The 12,885-nt window shown below is 34.1% G+C and overlaps 1 non-coding gene across 1 annotated transcript; it reads left to right on the top strand.

Moving 5' to 3' along the window:
- The first annotated feature begins 10,334 nt into the window (after positions 1 to 10,334).
- On the top strand, positions 10,335 to 10,441 carry LOC115993397. Its single transcript, XR_004092939.1, has one exon. It is a non-coding gene; the product is annotated as a small nucleolar RNA R71 (small nucleolar RNA).
- The last annotated feature ends 2,444 nt before the right edge of the window (positions 10,442 to 12,885 follow it).

Raw genomic sequence — 12,885 nt, 5'->3', positions numbered from 1 at the left:
TCTACTTCCACTACACCATATTCTCCTGCCATTGCCAACTTTCCATTGTAGGAAGCTAGGAGCTTTTGGTTTTTAATGGGATCTGATTTTCTATAATAGGAATGAAGTACTATGAGTGGGAGCTTCTTTTCATTTATTTGTGTAAAGCTGATGTGGTACCATGGTATATTGGAGGGTGTAAAGCAAAGGTCCTTATAGAATTTAAACCCTTTGAGAATAAGTAAAAGCATAATGCATTATTGCATATATTAATATTTATATACATATTTTTTGAAAAAATGATTGAAAGAAAATGTTAATCTGACTGTTGATGTGACTCAGAAGAAACGTAGCAACAATAAATGATATGCTTTAACTTTTAGATATTATATAAATAGATATAGATGATGTGAATAGCCCGAATATATATATATATATATATATACATACATTTTTTTTCTAATTTTGAAGTTAATTGTATTTTTATTGGTCACTTGAATTTTATTTTATGTCTTATTAGTTAATTAGGTTAATTGTTATCTTATTTAATTTCTTAAAGGTATTTTGGTAATTCAATTTTTGGGACTCTCCAATTTTGAATTAGGGTTTCCTAGTAGACTAGAATTAGGTTTAAATCATAATCTGTATAAGCAAAGTATTGTAAGTCTACGAAGACAAGCTACAGTTTAATCGATTAATAAAAGTCTGAAACTTTTCCATTTATCTAGTGCTAGTTGTAAGAAATCCTAAGTATTATTGGTGTCCTAGAAGTTTATTCCTTCTTGGTGTTGCTCATTCCTAGCAAGTTGAAGTGTTGGCTCCTAGGGTATTTTCTTCTTCTTCTTCTTCTCTCTCTCTCTTTTTTTTCCAAATTAATTGTTATATGGTTTTGGCTTATCTATTCTAGCATCAAATTCTAGTATCAGAGCTAATTCTTCTACACCACATGGATAATGGTGTGGTAATGCAAAAGTGGCAACGTTTTTATATATATTGCGGGGGGACGAGGACCCAAATGGTTAACAAAGTTTATATAATGGTGGCCCATGGGAGCATGGGCCAATTATCCTCGAAAGGTGTGTATGTATCTCCCCCTGGGCCGACCAATAATAACTGATGAGGATGTTGAGGACATCTGCCTAATCTCAGATAGTTGAGGGGCAAAGTCAGAGGGTGCACAGTGCCATCCCTAGGGAGACAAAAGTAACTAGGTTTTGAACAAAGAAGAGAATAAAAAGGAAGGACAAGGTAGCCATTCCCTCCACATTAAATGCATTGTAACCACTTAGCTAGCCGCATTAATGGAGAAATGACCACGAATAGTGTCCATCACAGCTCATATTTTGTTGTAAAAACTGTTAGGACATATGTGAATCAATGTTAGGAACATATGTCAATATTGAATTGGCTACTCCTTTGACAAAAAACACTTTACTTGTAATTGGGTAGATCTAGGATGTGTTTAATGCTTCAAGAAGTAAGGTTTCAAGTTCAAGTGCTAAAGCCATGCAAGTCTGTCCAAGAATCAAGTAAAGAAGTGCTGGATTTTAAATCTTGACAACTAATATCTATCGAGATTTAAAAGGCTGTTGAAGCCCGATGCTCGACAGCTTCTCGATAGATAATCTATCTATCGAGGTTTATGAAAATCAATTTTTCAGAGCTGATTTCACTTCAATCCGTGAATACATGTTTGGACTTTCTTTTCTCATAACCCTAAGCATATATAAGGATTGTTTTAAGGGCCATCAAAAGTTATGCAAGTGTGAAGCAAAGTTGTATTCATGCAAATTGTGACTGGAGACAGAATTTGCCTTAGTTCATCTTTCTCTCAAAGAAGTTGCTGTGTTTGTACACTGTAGGGTTTTGTAACCAAGGAGCTTCATGATCTTCATCGTGTTGATGAACTGAAGAACTTTACAGCCAACATCTTTCTCAAGTTGGTGTGTAAGTCGCATACTAGGATCCGCACATCGAATTTGTTAGTCACGTATTTGAAGCCATACATTAAAAGGAGAGATTGTCAATATAGAACAAGTCCAATTGGGCATTGGGGTAAGGGTTCAACTGTAGGTTGGTATAAAGTGCTGGTATTCCTTTACTTGTAACCACTTGTTTTGATAATGGTGAATTATTGGGAGTGGTGATCTTAAAATCACCTATGAGGTTTTTGCCGTGTAGGTTTTCCCCATTCGTAAACAAATCATTGTGTCAATTTATTTTCCACTACACTTTAACTTAATTGGTGATTTCCTTGTGCTACCATGCGTATTGCATGCTAATTGAATTAATTAATTAACTTGACTAATTAATTTGTTAATTCATCACAAGGGGTCAATACATTCTTGGATTATCAAGTAGTATCAGAGCAAGCACACTATGATTAGGTTTTAATCTTTGTTATGTGATTGACCCCTATTGTCATGGCTGCAACCGGCTTGAAGAGATCTTTGTTTTCAAATACATCTTGTTTTTTTAATCTCTACTTGTTTAAGTGTATTAGAAAATGCAAGTCTAAAAGTTATTTGAATTCTATTATGATGACTATTGGAAAAGATCTCAGCTTGAAAAAGAAGAAACTAGACTATCTCAGAATGAAAATGTGCAAAGGAGTTCATCTAAGAAGAGTGAAACTTAAAGGCTTTGTTCATAAAATGCAAATGAGAGAAAACACCATTCCCATTGATTTGTCATCTAAGCATGAAGTGTGCTTCATGATGAAGTCCGCATTTAAGGTTATAGACACGTGTTTGTGGTACCTTGATAGCGGCTGCACAAGACACATGACTGGAGACTGATCTCTCTTCAAGGTTTTCGAGTCTAAGAAAGGTGGTAATGTCACTTTTGATGATGGGAGCAAATCACAGATTAAAGGAAAGGAAATCATCTCTCTACCTGGATTGCCAGACATTGCAAATGTGCTATATGTAGAAGGTCTGAGAGTGAACTTGCTAAGCATAAGTCAGATATGTGATCAAGACTTCATGGTACTATTCTCAAAAGGAAAATGCCTTGTCATGGATAAGTTTGGGAAGAAACTCATAAGTGGTGTTCGCACACTAGACAATTGTTATGGTTTGGTTTCTAATGCTGATATTGTGTGTAATAGCATTTGTTTGCCAAATGAAGATCTATAGCACCAAAGGATGGGATATGCTAGTTACAAACATCTTTCAATAGTATCTAAGCATGAGTCAATCTTAGGGATACCAAAACTCGGTAGATTGAACAATGTGGTGTGTGGGCCATGTCAGCTTGGAAAAAAGACGAAAGCTAAACATTCGGGCACTCAGACATTCACTTCATCCAGACAATTGGAGTTGCTGCATCTGGATCTCATGGGTCCAACCAGAATTAAGTCTCTTGGTGGGAAGAGATACATCATGGTTGTGGTAGATGACTTCACTATGTACACTTGGGTTATCCTTCTACGATCCAAGTCTAAAGCTCCTGAGCATATTGAAGCCTTGTGCACTAGATTGCAGAATGAGAAAAGCCTAAAGATTGATCGAATTCGAAGTGATCATGATAAAGAATTCGAGAACTCATACATGGAGTCCTTTTGCACGAGATTAGGTATATCTCAAGAATTCTCTGCTCTATTACTCCTCAGCAGAATGGTGTAGTAGAAAGAAAGAATAAGATTATTCAAGAAATGGCTAGAGCCATATTGCATAACAAGGATGTGGCTAGAAAATTGTGGGGAGAAGCCTTTAACATTACATGTCATACGGTTAATAAGGTGTATTTTAGACCCAGTACCAAGAAGACTCCATATGAGTTACGGAAGGGAAGAAAGCCAGATGTTAAGTATTTCAAAATTTTTGGAAGTACTTGTTTCATTCTCAAGGATAGAGAGAATATGGGAAAATTTGACTCCTGAAGCGATGAAGGAATATTTCTGGGATACTCCTCTACAAGCAAGGCTTATCGAGTATACAACAAAAGAACCAAGAAGGTAATGGAAACTGTGAATGTTGTTATCGATGAATCTTCAGAATCTGGTTCTGAGAAATTTAGTGAGGAAATCCCCAAAGAAATTCTTCCTCCCAAGCCCAAGGAAGTTCAAGAAATTGTTGAACAAGAGCTCGCATCTCCAAGTACTCTTAGTACTCCAAGTGTTGTAGAAGATTCAGTAGACATATCTGAAAGCTCAGATTTGTGTTAAAATACAAGAGCTTATTTAGACCCCCAATTAAAAATTATGGCTAGATTGTTTTTACCTTATCTAAGTGCGGAAATAAAAGTAAATGAAGTGCAATCAACCGATACTATGGTGCATAAACATGAACAACAAACAATAAAAGTAAAGCACAAGAGTAAGGGAAGAGAGATGCAAATACAAGATAACACGCTGATGTGTTATCGAAGAGAAAATCAAAGTACTCGGTGTAAAACCTCTCCGCCACCCTCCAAGCAGTAAATCAATCCACTAGACAATAAGTTAGGATACACGAATAGTAAGAGACCCTCCAAGCCTAATCTACCTAATGCACCTAAGCCCTCCAAGCTCCTACTCCAACAAGGCTTCTGAATTTCATCTGTCTAACCTTACATTGTCTGGCTAAGGGCTTAAGGATGACCTAATGCAAATTTTGGGGAGTCTCTCCAGTCTTAAATCACTCTATTTCTACTTTGACTCTTACGAAGGAAAACAGATGCTTTTCATTAAGAAGAGCTTTTCCTAACTTCAAGTTTTGAGACTTTGGAATCTAAAGAACCTAGAAAAGCTAAAGATGGAGGAAGAAGCAATGCAAAAACTGAGGGAGCTAATGATCAGGGGCTACAAAAGTTTAAAGGTCTTCAGCGGTTTGAAGCACTTAATGAGTCTCCAAGAATTGAAGTTGCCAAATATGGAAGACAATTTCACCTCACAAATAAAGAAGGATATGTCCCAAATTTTTGGAGGCACTCCCACGATCACAGGAGCCCACTGGCAGCCCGAACTGAGTGAAACATGACTGAAGTATTTGTGTATTCTAGGTATGTCTTTCTTTTCAATTTTATTACTTTAATCTAGATTTCCTTCAAACAAATGCTGGAAATTTTAACACTTGGACTTGTTGTCATGCCCCAAACCCAAAAGGGTCCAAAACATGAAAAATCAAGCCTTCAAGAGAACCTGTATAGGATTTATTTTTTATTTTTTTTTCCATTTGATAAAGTAAATAAATATATTGATCTCTCCACAATACAAGTCAGAGCTCTATGACACATTTACAAGCAATACAAACTACAAATCATGTGCTTCCAAAATTTACCCGAATACTCCAAACACCGAACGATTTAATAAAGAACTCCAATGTTCTAAAATCTGCAACCTCAACAAAAATTCTTTGGCTAAAAAACTTCAAGAAAGCCCAACCTCTAATAGATTTAACTACTACTTCCTTAGAACAACTAGACCAAATCACCAACCAATAATAATGCAAATCTCCCAATTCAACATATAACTCCAATCTCCACCAAGAAGAGAAGCTCCATTCCCAAAGTGTAGCTAATTTATCTATAAAACCGTTGGAGAGTGGAATGAGCTAAAGCCCAGTAAGTAGCATAATTAATGGGGGTGGAAGAAATGCAAGTTCATGATAATGAGCATTTTACAAACATGTTATAATTTTGGGGATTTCCATTTGAATTCTGCAAATTAAATTTCCTTAAAATCATGACAAGAATGATAGATATATTGTAGCACCAAGCTTCCCAAGGTAACTATGAAACTACATATAAGTCAATGTGAGCCATAAGTATATCCAATATCATATCAAAACCAGAAACCTCACCCAAAGTCACATGACAAGATCACCACATAGACAGAGTCATCACACAGACGGGTCGTCACACAAACGGGGTAATCACCAATATCATGGCACAATGACAAATCAACATCAAAAGCTCACAAGTTAATGTATTTGAAATATATAGTTCACTTTCAAGTAGTTTCATAAAATATTTCAATAACCAAATATCCATAATATTCTCAAGGTCCTCAAAACCATTTCTTGTCATAAGTATTTTGCATAAATTTTCCAAATAATACAAGCTAAGATAAAGCATCTTTAGAATTTGCAAATAATGCAATCAATTCATAAAATCCATTCCCAAGAATTTTATAAAGATGCTTATCTTTTCCAAGCTAACAAATCATGCATTTCCCCATTTGCATTACCAAATATGATGCACTTTTCACAAATAATCACATACATTAAAGTTACAACATAAAGCTTTCTAGGAAAACATAGTTTCCATAAACAATTTCCCAAAATGTGTTTAACCCAAAAACAATGCTTTATGCAACATGGTTATTTTCCAAAAATCTCATTAAAAAGCTACTTACCCCAGAAGGCCAACTAATTTTACCTCAACCGGGCATCACAAAATCAATTGATCTAGTCACTAGGTCCATCACCAAGAATATCGGAACCTAGAAACACAATGATCAAACCTATCAATAACAAGGCCTTTCACAAAGTACCATCACACTTATCTCCATAAATCATAACGATACCCTAAAATCGAACCAAAGGCCCTAAAGTCTAGCTTGCCCGTCCTAAGACAAGTACACCTCCCAAGCAAGAACCAAACAAGCATTCAAGAAACTTATAATGTTGACACAACCAAAACATTTTAAATTCATTACCACAATAATGTGCATCATAAGACAATATAGCATACTCATGAATCTCTTTGGGTACTAAATAATTTATTTAAGCTAAGATAAGATCAACCAAGCTTTGGAATTAGTTTCACAATTTCTCAGCGTTTTAGTCTTACTTTCAGATTTAGTACATAGTAGGGCAGCCATTTTGTAAAAATTGTTTGGTCAATGAAATTTATCCAATTAATTCAAAACTTTAAGGGAACATTCCCCTATATGTATAAAATGTACCACAAAAAATTCAGCCCAAAACGATTTTTCTGTAATTTATTAAAAATCATGCATTGCGGCTGACTCAAATTTGTCATGACAGCTTTAGAAAGTTGCTATAGTTGTAAGACTAGCCCAAATTATTTGAGAATTTACTCACATTAAAACCACCAGATTTGAAGCATATTAAAAATAAGGAATCAAACCCAAAATCACATAGAGGCAATATACCAAACACATGGCATGCAGAAGCACATTCTCAAATCACTACGACAAGTAATAGTTAACATTTCATCAACTTCTTACATACGACCAAAATCATTACAACAACTCAACACAAAACAGAAAAATCATCATAAAACACATAAAAGTCAGCCCCTCCTTCCTCCAATAAATCAAGTACCCAAAACCTCCATGGTTGAATACCCTGATACCAACTATCACATACCCACACCCAAAAATCATAGTTAACCCTACCAAAGTGTTATCCCCATCCATTGGATCAACCCCACATGAGCATTGAGCCATAAACGAAATAATCAAGGAAGTGGGTCAATGGAAAACTCACCTTAAAATCATTGTTTGGGGCAGCCAAAACTCATGGAAGATCATACTTGTTGGATTCAAGCTATTAAGGAGGTTATTTGAAGTGGTGGTAAGGATATAGGACCTTCAATGGATCAGCCATGGGAGTTCAAATCTTCTGTACCACTTTTTGTGTACCACTCTATGTTCCACCAATCACTATTTACCAAGTGTTTATTTTACTTTCCTTATAGAATTATTGAAGTTTAAAATGGAAAGCAATCATACACTTGGTAAGTAGTGATTGGTGGAACATAGAGTGGTACACAAAAAGTGGTACAGAAGATTTAGACTCCAACCATGAAAGGCGGTGAGAACAAGAAGAGAGAAAATACAAAAGAGAAGACAAGGGGGAGAGAGAGAGAATGTGTAGGCTTTTTTTGGGGGGGGGGGGTGTTGCTGACTTATGGGAAGTGCTTAATTACAAGTTTGTCCCAAAAATATCTTGTGTTTAATTACCACTCTACCCTTAAGGTTCCTCCCATATTTCATCTAGCCCCATAAATCACTTAAGTATTCAGAAGTCCTCCATAAAATAATTAAACACACAAATAAAAAAAATTTAACTCCAATAGATATTGTTCCCTTTCAAAAGAAAATTGCTTTAAAAATATTTGGGGTGTTAAACTTGTAACAGATTTCATTATCATCTGCCCCTTTGTGTTGATGTGGCACTGGGCAAAAGCAAGAGAGTTGTTGGTGGATGATTATGTTAATCTTCTATTTGGATCACCATGAGGATACTTGTTTTTCTTTCACATGTCAATTTATTTCGGTTCTTGCGTTCAATAAGTGGTGTGCTTGTGCTGATTAATTGAATAAATTGGGAAGACTTAGTTGATAAGAAGTTCTCCCAAATGTTTGGTTCCTTTGTTGTTATTTGTATTTTAACTCTTTCCGAAGAATGTATCTGTTTCTCTCTCAGTAGTGGACTCTGATGTAACTTCTTGAATAATAAGTAGCTTAATTTCTGGGTTTATTTGGCAGCCTAAGAATTTTCCAGTTTTAACACAATTTATTTGGCAGTTTCAACTTGATTTGTTAGTATTGGCCTCCCTTAACTTCTGGATTCCAAGCAGCAGTCCTACAACACTTGCCCTTTCATAAAAGTTAAAACAAGCCACATCCATGACCTTGCTAAATCTTAAAACCCAAGCCTTTCTTTCGGCCCAACCCATTAAAAAATCCATATCCAGCCCAAGTAAAAATAATAATAATAATTAGAAAAAGCTATAGCCCAGATATCCTACTATTGAACCCTAAGGGCCAAAATGACCCATTACCACTATTGGACAAAATATTTAGTATTATACCACTATTTGTGGAATATTTAGTAATATACCATTTTTCTAAAACTCGAGTTTAAAGAATTCGAGTTTTACACGTTATTCGAGTTCTTAAAAATTGAATTACTAAAAATTGTGACACATGGACAGTTGTTGATCTGACATTTTTTTAATTAAAAAGTCCGCCTAAAACTCGAATAGCGAGTTTCTTGTAATATACAACTCCAGTTATTTAAACTCGAGTTCTTTAAAAATTTGAATAAAATACATTGCTTCAACCAAAGTTGTCAAAGAAAAAATAATGGAGACAATAAGAAAGAATTTTGTTTTGGCAAGACAACAATAAGAAGCTAAGCACAATTAAATGATGGAAATCTTTTACCATTGGAATATTTGGAGATGAGGAATAGGCTCCAACAGTAGAAGGTGTAGCAATATTTAAAAGATTCAATCACTTGCAACTAAAGTCCTTTGGACACACAAAGAAAACAGAACAGAGAGTGATTTCCCAAATGAAAAATGAAAAAGAGAAGATGGTTACCAGATGATTACCACGGAGTTCACATGATGCACAAATGCAAGGCACAAGAAAGAGATAGACAAAACAAAAGGGTAGGTGTGGGTCTCTCTATTTTCTTTCTTTTGTCAAGGACAGGTGGGAGTTTATCTTCCACTTGTTCCTTTTATTTTATTCTCGAAATATAAAGAATTCTATGAGATAAATATCACAAGGACCTCGAGTTCTAGGCATAAATTTTAATTAAAAATGTCAGATTAGTGGGTGTCACTATGTCACATTTTTAGTAATTCGATCTTTGAGAACTCGAGTTACGTGTAAAATTCGAGTTTTAAAAAAGTAATATATTGTTAAATATTTCACAAATAATAATATAATGTTAAATATTTTGTCAAATAGTGGTAATGGGTCATTTTCCCACTCCTACAAATAGTACTATTCTACTGCAAAAAGAACATTTGTCCATCTTTTGCTGCAAAGTGGGCTTTTATTTCTTCTTCTGTTACTACTAGCCTGCATCCAAACGTTAAAGCCCAAAGGGCATTTTATAGAATTTAATAATGAGCAAAGTGGGTTTTCATTTTTCTTTTTTCTTTTTTTATTTAGAAACAAACACACATAAGGAAAATGTAATAAAATTCTAACACAAAGGCACACTACCAACTTTATTCAAAATCTATGGTAACTTTTGAGGAATGATAGAGTAAATTATATATAATATTGAGTACACATAGCACACTCTCTTAAATAACTCTTAAATAATGTAGAACTAATATCCATCTTTTAGTGAATTAGTAGTTATCTTTAGTTAAAGTCAAAAAAGAATGTCATAAAATATAACAATAAGTATAGTTTCTTGGTAGTAAGTAAATAAAGCAAAGTCATTGAATATACATGTTTGTATCTTTTTGGTTGTCAAGAGCCACCCCAACTCCCACAAACTTGAGAACGCATCCAAGGAAATTCAAATCTGTGGGGCTTGGGATTTGTCCAATGACAACCTTTATTCAAAAACTCTCCATTGCACATCATCTCTACAAATTGGTGCATCTTTGGAGTTAAACTTTCATAGAAAAAACTAATTATACGCCAAGTTTTATAGCCATGATGTGGACAAGCACTAAGCAAATCTTTAAATCTTTCCCAATATTGATAAAATGTCTCATTATCTTTTTGTGAAAAATTCATTATTTGTCTTTTGAGTGCATTAGTCCTATGAATTGGAATTTTTTTTTTTAAAACTCAGTTTGCATCTCTTGCCAAGTACCAATTGACCTAGGTCTCAAAGAATTAAGTCAAGTTTTTGCCTTGTCTTTGAGAAAAAAAGGAAACAACTTCAACCTAATTGTCTCTTTATTACATGATTGGTCATAGAAGGTAGAACATACCTCCTCAAATTCCTTAAAGTGCACATAAGGATTTTCAAAATCTAAGCCATGAAATTTAGGAAGTAATGAAATCATACCATGCTTAAAATTAAAATTATTTGCATTAGTTGGAAAAATGATGCATGATGGTGCACCACTCCTAGTAGGTTGTAAATAATCCTTGAGAGTTCTAATGGGTTGGTGAGCATGAAATTTTTCATTATTCAAATTATTCTCATAACCATGATTACTCTCTAAGTCCGCCATGATATCAAGTGTGTGAGAATGTGTGAAAGAATAAGGTAAATTGCTAAACAAATTATTAGACTCAATTCTAACCAAGCAATTATCACTATCATGACACCAAACACAAATGCAAAAGTAAAGCAAGAAAGAAAAAGAAATACCTTTAACAATAAAGAGAAGTAAAAATAAAAGAAAAACTCTAAAAGAAAACTAAACTACTTAAAAAGAAAAGAGTTGGAGAGATATTACCAAATATGTGAAGAAATTTAATGCCAAAAACTTCTCCAAATGAAGTGAACCACTTCTCTAATCGCCTAATCCCTGGCAACGGCGCCAAAAACTTACTACGACTTAAATAATGCTCCCATGTGCAGAATTTTCGCGAAGTAATAACTCGGTAAGTCTGAGGTTGAATCCACAGGGAAAAACGAATTTATTAACAAACCACAAGAAAATAAAACTAAAATAATAAAGTTTAATTGAAGAGATTTTTGATGGTTTAGTAAAGTTAATTTAAATTGAGAGAAAATAAGAATATATTAAGGTACTAAGGTTTAGGGACCCACACACAACACATCTATTGATAGCCTTAAAATTTTATAACTCAACTAAAATTCATATGAAGGATGATCATAGTCGGATGATTTAATAATAAGAACTCAAGAATTAATTGTCTAAGGTAGTTTTATGAAATTGATTGATTTTAGGCAAAACAAAACTAGTGAATTAGTTCGCAAGGAATACTAAAGGGCTATTTGGATTCATTTTTTTGGTCACTCAATTTCCATTACTCATCACTCATAACTCATAACTCATCACTCTAAAATACCATGTTTGTTTGGCACCATCACTCACTTCCCATCACTCAATATTTTTCACACTATTTGTGGGCCCCATACCTGTCACCGGTGCAGCTTTTTCATTTTTTTTTTCAGTACCCAAACTTACTGAACCTAGTGAAAAAAAAAAAAAAAAAAAACCCAAACCAGTGAAAAAAAGAAAAAGAAAAAGAAAAAATAACCGAACAGCCAACCCAGGAAAAAAGAAAAAGAAAAAAAAGAACCGAACAGCCAACCTAGGAAAAGAAAAGAAAAAGTCAAAAGGTAGTCAAAAGTTACGGTTGTGGGTCCCCTATCTATGCTTAATTACAATATTGTCATTGAGTTATGAGTTATGGAAAATGAAAACAGCTAAAATGTATTTTCAGTTTCCATAACTCATAACTCAAAAATCAGAGAATTATGTGATGGAAATAAAGTTATGGAAATAGAGTTATCGTTTGCCAAACAACTTTTTTGTTATGGGTCCCACCATTTTTGAGTTATGAATTATGGAAATTGAAAATTGAGTTACGAAAATAACTAAACCAAACAGCTTCTAAGCATTTAACGTGCCCAGAGTCTACGATAAATCAAAGAATTATACAGAACTAAACACATTTCTAGATGAGTAAAACAATTAAAAACATAAAAACATAAGAATTAAAACTAATAAATAATTATTAAAAACATACAAATAAATGGTTGGGTTTCACTCTTTACCTTAGCAAGGCTTATAACAAGCCACAACACAAATAAAACTCTAAAAAACTGTAATTAAAAGGTAATACTGTGAGATCAGCACCATTAGACATGGCAAAACGGGTCAGAATTTTCTAACGCGACTTGACTCGACCTGAAAAATACCCGACCAGAACCTGATTTTTTTGACTCAAAGTAAAAACGGGTTGACCCACGACCCAACCCGCAACCCGATCCGAACCGAACCATTTTTTTAAAACTTTTGTTTTGGTAAAAAAAAAGAAGGTAAAATTAAGACAATATTGGTTTAATTGTTTGTTGTGAGCTTTAAGGAAACAATTGATACATTTACATAAGTACATGCAAATTAATTGAAAGATGAATAGTTGAACATTTTGTAATGAGTAAAGATTTTTAGATATCAAATAGCAAAGTACATGCCAAAATAATCAGGTTACAGTAGAGTTAAAAACATAGATTTAAAATTGTAAACATGTGTGAGAAATATTCACAAGTG

Source organism: Quercus lobata, chromosome 5 (genome assembly GCF_001633185.2).
Source record: "Quercus lobata isolate SW786 chromosome 5, ValleyOak3.0 Primary Assembly, whole genome shotgun sequence".
NCBI classification, from domain to species: Eukaryota; Viridiplantae; Streptophyta; class Magnoliopsida; order Fagales; family Fagaceae; genus Quercus; species Quercus lobata.
This window is presented reverse-complemented; position numbering and strand designations above follow the sequence as displayed.